The sequence below is a fragment of the Triticum aestivum genome, chromosome 2D (genome assembly GCF_018294505.1).
Source record: "Triticum aestivum cultivar Chinese Spring chromosome 2D, IWGSC CS RefSeq v2.1, whole genome shotgun sequence".
In the NCBI taxonomy this organism is placed as follows: Eukaryota; Viridiplantae; Streptophyta; class Magnoliopsida; order Poales; family Poaceae; genus Triticum; species Triticum aestivum.
The window spans coordinates 414145179-414157927 of record NC_057799.1 but is presented as its reverse complement, the minus strand read 5'-3'; the positions used below and the strand labels follow the sequence as shown (position 1 = coordinate 414157927).

The window sequence follows — 12749 nt, the reverse complement described above, 5'->3', positions numbered from 1 at the left end:
AATAAATGACAATGTTTTTTTTGTAAAACTGATGTACCACCCCATGTGGCTGCTTTTCACTAATGACTTTACTAACACGAAGGTACGCATTTACATTTATTAAAACCAATCTTAAACAATGATGTTCATATAAAGTACAAATCTGATGCTCCTATATGTTCTATTACATGCTAAATAATTGGATTTCCACTAATCAACGATTTGACTTTCGAGTTCTTGATACACCACACTTCTGAATGTCTTTGTTCATCAATTCTTTATTGGCACAACTACGCCTTGTCCTAGGCCTTGAATCATTGTGCTCCTGAGTACCTGCCTGTTCTGATTCTTTTTCATGGTGATTGTTTACTTGTTTGCTATCAATAGCAGCACATTTGCGAGTTACGGCGCGTTTCCTCTTGGGCCTGCTTCCATAGATTTTGATTTCATTATTTCCTGACTACCTTCAGTTGTTGGTTCTTCATCAAGGTGTACAACATGAGTTGTGCTACTTCTCCTACCTCTTTTAGTCCGGTTAATAGTGGGTTCATCATCCTCTGGTTCTTGCTTTATAGTTTTCATAACTGATAACTTGTCCGCTTGCTCCTGCCAAAACATTTGGAACAATTAGTGACTTGCAGAACTATGAAAGAATAAGCAAATGTAGCAAAAAACTTACATGGCTATCTTTTTGAATTCCCTTTTTCTTAGATTTCTTATCAACAACAGATATGGATTCATCTTTCTCTTGACTATCCAGATTTTCTGATTCTTCATCAGAATGTACAACATGACGTGTGTTCCTAGTCCTCCTAGTCTTTTTAATGTCTGTTAGAATGGGTTTATCATCCTCCATCTGCCCATTCAAGACATTGGGTGTGTCAGTAAGAGGCTTGTACCAAAACATTTCAATTTGGGTAAAGTGCCATCAACATTCATCATTATAAAATATGGCATGCAGATACAAAATAATATAGAGCATTGTAGTAGAAATAGATGATACCTGCTCAACATTTGAATGATGTACTGATGTATCTTTTTCAGAATCTATGAAAAAGATTCTATTAACAGTGTATTCTTGATAACCGTACTTCAAATTATAGTCATTCAATCTGAATTGAAAAATCAATCTCTGCCCACATATTTTCTGGATTTGTTTTGTCTGTTCATGGATATCACAATCATCCCTCTCTATCAAAAAACTTGCAGATTGCTTAATCAATTTTTTTGCTTCTGCCTCAAACATGGTGCAAGTTGTTGTTGCACTCAGATCACATATCTCTAGTTTTAGTTTGTACCTAGTAATAAAATGGAACATGTGGTTAGTGCAGGATAAATTACTAACTAAAGAATGAGATAGTATGAAATTCACCTTGGACATATCTTCTCAGGTTCTTTTTGACATTTCGGACAGTAGAAGTGGTTCCCTTGTTTCTGTACTTTTTTGTTGCATTTGCGGCATCCTATGTAGTACCACTCATCTGATGTATTAATTGACTTAATCATTGCTTCTGCAGTATAGAACTTTTCCTGTCCATTACAGGTTAAATTAGCACATAAAATTTATGAGAAAAGAATATAATACTAACTATAAATACCTGTTTTTCAGATTCATATATAAGTTCAGTTATTTCTTTTAGGGTTCTTCTGTTATAGAGCATTAGTTCTTGAATAGTGCCTTGCAAGTGGGCTTCCGGCTCTATTTCTTCTACCATATCATCTTGCAAGCAATACCTGTTTTGCATGAGATAAGTATCCATGTATGTAGTAGAACATGTTTTTCATATTACTGCAGAAAATCTGTTTCACCTCGTTTGAAGCTCATTTGTTTCAGGGATATCCAAATCGATATAAACTCTGGTCGCACCTGTAGATGACAGCGAGTACTCTGCATGCACCTTGATATATTAGATTATGTATATAAAAAAGACACGCCTAGAAATACTTGCCCATTGTTAATACGAATACAAACCTTTCAGTTTTCTAACAGTAGTTGATGTTACTATGACCACACGCCCCAAAGAATCTTCATCAATTTGACTAACCTTATTACCCCATAGTCTAATATTAATTTTTTGATCCCTGTATATTCCAAGAGAAATACCTATTAGCACCCACGATAATTGTACTTGTCTAATTGTTTTTAGTGTACTCACTCAATTCGAAGCACAATATCTCGAATCTTTGAAATCCCGTGGGTTGTCTGTGTTTCTTCAATATGTCCTATGTAACTTGCTATGCCAATGACATCTGCTAATAAAGTGGTATTAATATGCATAATACATGAAAGTTAATAATTGAAACAAATATAATCATACCAGATAAGTAAATCTTTTGGCCTTCTCTTGTGCAAAGAACTTCAACGGTACAAAACGTGAAGCTTTGTTCTGCTATTTTGATATTTTTTTTGACCTTTTATCTCTTGAATTTTTGTCGTGTGCAAGAAATTTAGAAACTTTTCGCTTTCAACTGGACGGAAATTCATTGCACACATAACCTTAAAATTTGCTATCATGTAGACTAAACCTTCTTGGATCAATGGTCTGAACTTGTTAACCATATGCTTCATTACCTTGCCATGTATCATAGTACCCTGAAACATTACAGTGCAGCGAGAAGATGCATCAATATTATAGTAACTACTACAACTCACAATAGTGTATTTATGTTGGAAATTCATAAAGTTTCATCATTAAGCTAACCTCTTCATCAAGTAGTATCATGTCAAGGCTAATAAGTTCATTGTTGTTGAGATTAATGGCATCCCATAGCCTAATTATTCTGACCTTGACTTTCCAGGAATCCTTCTGATTGCTAATCTCATGGAGCATATCGTATGCCATTGTTTTGAAGGTAAACAAAAGGAGTTGACCTATAAAAACACAATTTCCAGAAGATTACATATTGGTGGTCATGCAATTTGCATGTAGTATGAAGTCCAGAGCCTAACAATTTGATTGAACCAACGAAACAAATAATCTCTCTCAGAAATAGGCTAGAAAGCAACAAAAAGTAATTTGAATTGTAAGCAAGCATAATTTTGTTGCTTAGTAATTTCTTAGTCTCTGGCAAATCCAAGGCTTCACTTGCGAAGAAAGATTTTCTCTTGCCCATTGTGAAGTTCATAAGCAATATGAAGTAAATAGACTAAAATTTTGAATTAACCAACGAAACAAACAATCTCTGAAAAACTGGGCAACGACGAAGCTTACGTACCAAACAGGAGAAGGTTCACCAGCGACGATGTTCACGACCGACAGGAGCCTCCTTATGTGTAGATAGTTTGTTTCAGGCTGCAATTAATTTATAAGATGGCGGCATGGGCTGGGTTCTGCCCCGTCGCGAAAATTTTGAATTAACCAACGAAACAAACAATCTCTGAAAAACTGGGCAACGACGAAGCTTACGTACCAAACAGGAGAAGGTTCACCAGCGACGATGTTCACGACCGACAGGAGCCTCCTTTATGTGTAGATAGTTTGTTTCAGGCTGCAGTTAATTTATAAGATGGCGGCATGGGCTTGGTTCTGCCCCGTCGCGATCTCCACGAAGTGCCCAAAGAGCGTACGTCAGCAAACCTAGGATTGAATCCTAGGACTGTCAAAGGACGCAGTAGAAAACATGAATCCTAATGCAATTGAAAAGATAAGGTCGATTCAAATGTTAAATCAGGAAAAAAATGACGAACCTGATCTATTCCCCAGCTTGGTTGCTCCAATTTGAGAGAGATTTGTTTGTTTTTTCCATGGGAGGAGGAGGAGAGATTCCATGGCGTGGGCGCACCAGATCAATTTCCTAATTTCCTTGCTCCAATTTGAGAGATATGATTGATTTCCTTTCTCTGGGGAGGAGGAGACCATGGGGAGGAGAGAACGTGGGGAGGAGGAGAGACTATGGAGCACGATTGTTTTTTTACAGGGAGAGTAAGAGACGTGGAGAAGATGACTTTTTTGAGGGATTTTGAGGGCATGGGCTTGGTTCTGCCCCGTCGCGATCTCCACGAAGTGCCCAAAGAGCGTACGTCAGCAAACCTAGGATTGAATCCTAGGACTGTCAAAGGACGCAGTAGAAAACATGAATCCTAATGCAATTGAAAAGATAAGGTCAATTCAAATGTTAAATCATGAAAAAAATGACGAACCTGATCTATTCCCCATCTTGGTTGCTCCAATTTGAGAGAGATTTGTTTGTTTTTTCCATGGGAGGAGGAGGAGAGATTCCATGGCGTGAGCGCACCAGATCAATTTCCTAAATTCCTTGCTCCAATTTGTGAGATATGATTGATTTCCTTTCTCTGGGGAGGAGGAGACCATGGGGAGGAGAGAACGTGAGGAGGAGACCGTGGGGAGGAGGAGAGACTATGGCGCACGATTGTTTTTTTACAGGGAGAGTAAGAGACGTGGAGAAGATAGACTTTTTTGAGGGATTTTGAGGGCATTTTTTTCACAATTTTGAGGGCTATATACGGAGTAGATATATCGTGCAATCGTGATAGCATGCGGTTGGGATTTCTAATAGATTTATATGGTTGATGTACCACTAAAAAAATGGTTGATCTATATCTAAAAAAAATATGGTTGATCTGCACCGTAATAACTCGGTCCCACTAGATTAACGGTTCCTAATTACTGATTAACGTGGTAATTTCTTGGGAGTCACTAATTAGTATAGGTATAGATGCGGGGACTTACGCTAGCTCGTTGTACAGGCTCACCGCAGCTCTGCTTGCGCTTGGGATGTTCCATGTACAAGTCCATGTTACCACTTGCTTGGATGTGCAGGCCTTGTGCTCCTTGCATCCCCCTCTGCATTTTTGACACGGCGAATGGTTGATCAAATAAGAGGAATCGACCTTGCTGTTGTACCGGAGGACAGTTACTTACAATGTTATACGGGTGTGCAGGATGTGTACCAGATCCCGTAGCGCCGTCATGCTTCGCTAAAAAATGGATTTGCTTGTTTCAGATGATATCTCCAGAAGAAATAAGAGTTAAAGTCGGAGTTGGATAGGCGTGTAAGCTACGAGAGCAGTTAAAGGATATCCAAACATCATCGGAACAGTGCACAAGAGAGTGATGTGTGGATACCTAGTTCGGGCCGGCGCTTGGGCATGCTCGCCTAGCTAGAGTGCGGGTCACTTCAGAGCCGTTGAGGGTGATGCGCTGGCGTTGGCTGGCCGCGCACGGATGCAGATCTTGAGTGGTAGCGGAGCGCTATGATGCGGTGGACGAGACCGTTGGTGAAACCCCAGCGGCCTCGGGGGGTGGAGGCGTGACGATGTGCTCGGTGAAGTAGCCCCAATGAGCTGGGAGACGGCGTCGGTGAAGCACACCTGATGCGGTAGAAGTTGGTGTCTGTGAGGCACGTCGGTTGCGGCGGCCGACGTTGTCGGTGGACCACCCGGTGCAGTGGATGAGGGCGTAGATGAGGTAGCTCCGGTGCGGTGGTGAAGCGCGACCGTCGTCGTCGTCCGGCACAGAGGTGGGGAAAGAGACGAGACGAGGGGCGATTCGAACTTTGCTTGGGTTGGCGGCGAGTTAGGGATTTGAGCAATCTGGGCGCGGAAGGGGACGGTGGAGAAGGGAGATTTTGTAGGGCTGGAATTGGGGCCGCCAGATATTTCAATCCGAAACGTGGAAGCGCGAACTTATTTTGTCGTCGTCCTTTTTTTGGGGGGAGGGGGGAGGGAGGGAGGGGGTGGGTGGCTGGGTGCTAAGCGTCCGTCCGACACACGCGACCACCACGACACGACCCTGGTTTGCCTGGTGCGCCTACATTTTAGAATGCAAACGAATTTTCTTTCATTTGCAAACGAATCTGTATGTATTACCATGCCCGTGTTTTCATTGCAATAATTAGTCATTCGAAACGAGATACTATAAATTAATTAATGAGGAGTTATTTGAAAAAAATTCGAAACGGTATCCACGGTATCCATGCTAACGTGGATTAGAGTGTGTGTCACATAATTAGTTATTTGAATTAGAGTGTGTGTCACATAAAGATCTCCAATTCTAACGTGGATTTCGCATTTCACTGTATCCATGCTACTTTTTAATACAAATTCATATGTATATGATGAACACCATGGTAGTGAGAAAACTTTTGGATGGATTCAAACATATGACCTACAAAATAGCACAACAAATCGAGTCAATGTCAACTTTTTGAAACCTAGTATGGCACGAATTCGAAATAATTACCCATATGCATGGTCCTCAGTTCAAATCTTACAATGTGCACCGAATTGAAACATCGATATTAAGTCTCGAACTATCTACATTCAAATGTTGTTTTTAGCCCCCCCGCCCCGCACACATGCTACATACTTTCTGTATCGGTCAATCTTCCTCTCCTAACCACCTTAGGAAGCTATCGGTTTCCAACACACATCCATTCTTTCTCTCCATGTTTCGATCTCTAACTCTCTCAACTACACAACCCCTTTTCCCACTCTGTTACGAAATGTATTTACCTCACACACCCGCCATTGCACCCCATGCCGAGCTCTCTCTCTCCCTCTCCCTCTCACCCTCTCGCGCTAAATACATGCATTGCCTATCTAGCCTCCCAACCTCTCGTGCGGACACACGCACGTTGTCTATCTAGGTCACTCCCTCGAGACTGTCTCACTCTTTCTTCCGCACGGCGGGCCACACTCGCTCAATCTTGCTCTATTGATCTGAGTCTCGTTTAACCTCATTTTTTTTCACACACAAATGATATATCTCCCTGTTTGGGCCTCGATCGACACACTCTATACTCTCTCACGCAGATTGTCTATCTAGGTCAGTCCATTGAAGCCGCCCCCACTCTTTCGACCTCATGGCGGGCCACGCTCTCTCTCTCTCTCTCCCTTTCTCTCTCTCTCTTTGTATGTCTCGATTGACCTCTCTCTTTCTCGGACAAAAACGATATATCACCATGTTTGAGCCCAATTCGACTTATTCACATTGTATACTCTCTCACGCACATTGTCTATCTAGGTCACTCTCTCCAACCCGTCTCACTCTTTCGATCGCACGACGACCCTATGTGATCGATTGACCTTGCTTCCTCCCACGCACAAAATATATCTACACGTCTGTGACTGGATCATCTCTCAAGCTCTATCTTACAGCCCTCACCCTTGCCAAAAGCTCAATCGGACAATATCTCTCCAGAGCATATATATTTGTTCAATGAATGTCGGACCACACTCACTTTGTCTCTCTATCTATATGTCTCTCGATTGACCTCGCTTTCTCACGCCGTATCTTCCACACATTGAAGCTACCTCTCCATCCCTCGCAAAGCCGGAGCTATTTACATTGCGAGGGGCACTCCAACCTTGGATTAATTTGTGTAGGCATTTATTCCGGTCGGTTTAGATTATATTTTCGTAGCATTCGGCCCACAACTACTCGAAACACCGTTGCAACCCCCGCAACTCCCCTAGTTGATTTCCCTCTGGCTCGGTCATCGCTCTCCCGCACGTCCTTTCTCGCCTTCAACGTCGCACCATGGTATTATTGCAAAAAACTCTGTTGTTCTCTTTAATTATTATAAATAAGCTACAAAACTACACACCGATAGTCCACTTGGAATGGAACAAATTTCGACCCACAAATTAAAGTGCTACAAACTACACACCGAGGGGCCCACATGTCATGAAACAAATTTGGACCCATATACAAATTAAAAAATAAAGGACGAGGATCGAACATGCGACCAGGGCCTTCAAGCCACACGCCAATAGGCAACATACGTAGAACAGCAATGTTTGTTGTACCTCCCTTTGTTCACATAATGTTTTTATATTACCACAGCCTATTTAATTGATAACATGTAATATTATTTTTAGTACTATTCGCCTTCACTTACTGGTGGGTTCCATGTGTGCTCTCTCTCTGCTCCCCTTCTGCGTTTAGACGCACGGGCAAACACGAAGAACTCGTGGGCGATGTTGCCATTGACCATATCTGGACGCGTTCACAAGTTATGGCACCAGTTTCACGTGCTAGCAGCACTAGTCAGTGTGTACGTGCAATGCACGTTAATTGGGAAGTATATTAAGTGCATGTGGATATTAAGTAGGATATTATTTGCGTGTTATTATGTGATTAGCACTATTTTTGGCATGAAATTAACTACACGCTAAACGTGTTGTACGCTCGACATTAAAGCAGTCTAGGTCGTTGGATGACAAGGAATACATGTGGCTTGATGACGTTTTATATTTAATTTGATACGGCTCTAGCAGAACATTCAATCGATCAAACCATAGATTTCGTTCAGTCTGACTCCGACTTTAAATTATACGACGATCGATCTAAAATAAAAGGAAATGATAAACGTTCGGATTTTAAGCATGGCAATCCGAACGTTTTTCATGGCAAATTTAGATTACGCGGCGGCGGCGGGGGCGTCTTGCGGTGGGAAGCGGCTCCTCTGCCGTGCTCTGTGTGTCGTCGGGCCACTGACCGACGGCGACGGCGGTGCCTTGCGCCGTTGTTGGCGTACTCCTGGATGTTGGCCTAGCTTCAAGGAAGGCCAAAATGTTCTGGACTTCGGAGCGAGTCAACTGGCAGGAGGAGGCGACTGGCGTTGGTGCAAGGAAGCAGTCGACGGCGGCCATCCATGCCACTGAGGGAGGCACTGGCACCCACGCGGGGACAGGCGCTGTCAACGGCGTGGCGGAGACATTCGTGTGCACGGGCACCGGCACGGGCGCGCACGTCAGTGCACGCGCAGGCGCATGCGCTGGCAGGTGCACGGGCACCGGCACGGGCGTGCGCTGGCAGGTGCACGGGCGTGTGAAAGTCAGCGGGGACCTCGTGGAACCCCGTGGCATCAAGCTCAGCGACAATGTGCGGCTCCCAGCTCATCAATACCACAGGGATGGGCGCTGGCGCAGTCGGGGCGACGGGAGCTGGAACGGGAGCGGGGACAGGCGCGGCGTCTTCCCGCAAGGCTAGTTCAAGCTCGTCCCAAGGCGCCTTATGTTCTTGAGACTCCGGTGGGTGTCTTCCTCAGGAAACTGTAAGACTAAGGGCAGACCATCGTGATGCGGCATGGCGTACGTTTAGGTCAGGCTGGTTGGAGGTAGACGACAGGAGAATCGGAGAGGAAGAGAGAAGATTGTAGCGATACCGGGTAGTGCGGGGTTGATTTTAAACTGCGGCACCGGCGACATTAAAAGTGGGAGCAGTTGGGACGAAGGTGGGCGGCGGAGCCTGGTCAAAGGGCTCGCCTCCCGGTGAGCCTGCACAGCGGTCTGCTCACACGCCTCCCTGTCAGCCGGCGCAGCGGTCTGCTCGCGCGCCTCCCGTCGACTCACACGCTTGCTCGGATGGCACCTGCTGATGAGAAGCGGGACTCGTGGCGGCACGTAAACGCCCACGGTTTCAATAGTGAAAGCGTTCGCCTTAACGTGACAGGTCTTTGTTCCAAAATACCTTGGCTCTTCATTTGTGCAACTTGTCATAAGCAGCTTGTCTCAAATTGAAGAAAAAAATTACAAAGTAATATTTGTGCCATATCACGTGACCATGCTCAGTTTCAAGAATTTATGGTCACTTTTGGATTTTCTGAAATTTAAGATCCAGGATTCGAAACAATATCATAACCTGCATCATGCAATAAATTTTCAAGCCATACATCTGTCATGTTGTATTTCTTAAGAAAGGATTTGGTCAAACATTTTGCTTAGTTAGACTTCGGACAAGTTATATATGCAGAGCAAAAGGATAATCCCTCTGTACCAGTGCATTCCTGATATATTAACTCAAGTACTAGGCATGAACAAACAGGCTCAATTTTGTGCTCATCCTGGTGTAATAGTAGTAGTACTAGGCAATGCAGTTGACGGGTGACCTTGGCGAGCGGCGACCGAGGGAATAGAACCGTGCTCGGCACGGTAGGTAACGTTGTCTAGTTACTAAAGCATCCCTCCGTTGTTCATCGGTAGTCATTATGGACCGGGGACATGAGGGGAATTTCCTAGGGCTAGAATTCTGGCCGCCAGATATTTAGACTCGAAACGTGGAGGCTCGACTGGTTGGGGTTGCCTAATGTGCGTACCACGCACACCATCAGAAGGACACGAGCCTGGGTTTTTTATTTTTTATCAAGTTTAGGATCAACATGAGCCAAGGTCTGGCTGGTACGTCGTTGGGTCCTACCATTCAAGAATACGAAAGGAACCTTTTAAATTGCCGAACGAATCTATGTGTATTGCAATGCCCGTATTTTCCTTGCAAATACTAATCTCAACGTGGTAATTGATTTATGACGAGTTGTTGAATTAGAGTGAGTTTGTGATATAGTGATCTCAACGTGGATTTCACATTTCATGGTATCCCTGGTAAGTTTTTCAATGCAAATTCAAATTTAAAAGATGAACAATATGGAGGTGAGAAAACTTTGTATGTATCAAGCATATGACCACACACACACACAGAGAGAGAGACACCCACACACGAACACAACAACAATCCAATAAGTATAGTGCATCTATTTTTCCAAACCATGCATGTATGACACGAATTCAAAAATACTCCTCCTGTTCCTAAATATTAGTCTTTTAGAGATTTCAACAAGCGACTACATACGGAGCAAAATGAGTGATTCTACACTCTAAAATATGTCTATATACATCCGTATGTGCCAGGCCACTTGAAGTCTCTAAAAATACTAATATTTAGGAACGAAGGGAGTAAAATGTAAGACATGCATGGTCCTCAATTCAATATTTAAAACGAACATGAAACTGAAACATGAATATTAAGTCTAGTACTACAGTACATGCAAATGTTGTGTTTAATTAGGCGGAACTATGATTGTCGGGGGTCACCCCCTCGACCTTAGATAAAATTGTGAAGCTCTGTTTAGGGTTGTTTAGATTATATTTGTCCCCACCCTCCCAACCACCGATTGGTTGTGCACCCCCACCCCTCCTCCCCGGGAGAATATCATGTGCCCCCATACCTTAGATGCTATATGCCGATATGAATTGCTTGGAGCTTGTAGATCTGAGATATAGCAGCTCACATGATGTCTTAATATTTTTATAGGAAGCCTTGATGAGTTTGAGAATTGCACACAATTTGTACAAAAACTACTCAGATGCCCTTGGATCCCATATCCAACGACCTCGAAGCTCGTATCACCGTAGCATCTAAGATGAAGGAGGACATCATATTCTCCTGTATCTAAGAATATCATGTGCTACCACACCTTAGATGCTTTGGTGATACAAGCTCTTCGGAGCCGTTGGATTTTTGACCCAACACCTCCTCGGTGGATCGAATGTTTTTTTGCAGAAAAGCCCCCAAAGAGTTCGGCCACTGCTTACAAGCACAAAGACTGCTCAGATGCCATTGGATCTCCGATCAAACGACCTCGAAGCTCGTATCACACCGTAGCATCCAAGCTGCGAGAGCACCTTATGTTTTCTCGCACGGGAGAATATGAGGTGCTCCCGCACCGTAGATTCTATGGTGATACGAGTTCACGGAGATCTAACGGCCCACAGTAGGAGGTTTGAATGTTTTTGCAATATATGGCTAAGAGAGTTTGGGAATTGCGCAGAAAGTACAAGTACTACGCATGTGCCATCTGATCACTGATGATACGACCTAGATGCTCATATCACCGTAGCGGGTAATTAAGCTACGGGGAGCACCTAATATGAGCAACGGGGAGCCGTTGGATCCAAGATGCAGCGGCCCACACGAGGCCTCAATGTTTTATTTGCAAAAAAACCTTTGGAGAGTTTGGAAATTGCGCATAATTACAAAGACTACTCCCAAGCCATTGGATCTCACTTCCAACGGTGTAAAAACTCGTATCATCATAGCATCTAAGCTGCGGGGTGGATGTGATATTCTATGCCGCTGTCATTTTTTTCGTAAACTTGCAAAATACATGTAACTTGTGTCGTTACTTGTCTAACCGCGCAAAGTGTTTGCTCAAAAAAACCATCATACACAGAAATATTGGAACAACACACGGGGGTCCCACTTGTCATTAATCAAATTTGGACCTAAAACTAACAAATCTGAAAGACGAGATTCGAACTGGCAACCTGGACTACAAAGCGTAAGTCGATAGCCTGAAACAACAACGGTTGTTGGCTTTGTCCCATAAGTTGATTTTATACAATATTACGTTGAGTAGAGTAGAGGGAGTGCCTCGTCAACACGTGCATGACCGTTGACTCACTTACTGGTGGGTCCCAGGTCTGCGATCTCTCTCTTCTCTCCATCATCTAACCTTTGCACGGGCACACACGAAGAGCGGCGCTAGCTTGCCGTGGTGTTATTACAACTAAAAAAAGCTTGGAAAATAGAAGAATCGCTTAGAACAAGAGACGTTGTGGCTGGTCGAGACGGAGCTAACCACACCTATCCTCCGTGCCATGTTAGCATGATGAAGCTGGCTAGTGGGGTGTTTTCTACTGACTGGCTGGGTCCCGAGGTCGAACCATAGGTACTACGTCTGATACAGTAAATTTTTACACGCACATTTGTCCTCTGTGCCGAGACATGGCACACCCTACCGCGTGGTTTCGGGGTCCTCCCGGGTGGTGCACGCATATATTCTTCCTGACGTGGGACGCCCTACCGCGCGTTTTCACCGAAGCAACTAAATGAGTCATCAAATCACAAAAGACCACTTTTCCCGCCGAGTACATCAGTGAAGCACGGTGGCTAGCTAGTTGGGCTAGTTCGACCGATTAGCTAGGCCGCCGCCACATTTTTTTCACCCCTTTTTTATCTACTTGCCGA

The 12749-nt window shown here is 43.9% G+C and overlaps 1 pseudogene; it reads right to left on the bottom strand.

The window, feature by feature from the left end:
- Positions 1–67: 67 nt before the first annotated feature.
- On the bottom strand, positions 68–4410 carry LOC123053505 (replication factor A protein 1-like; annotated as a pseudogene).
- Between the last annotated feature and the right edge of the window lie 8339 nt (positions 4411–12749).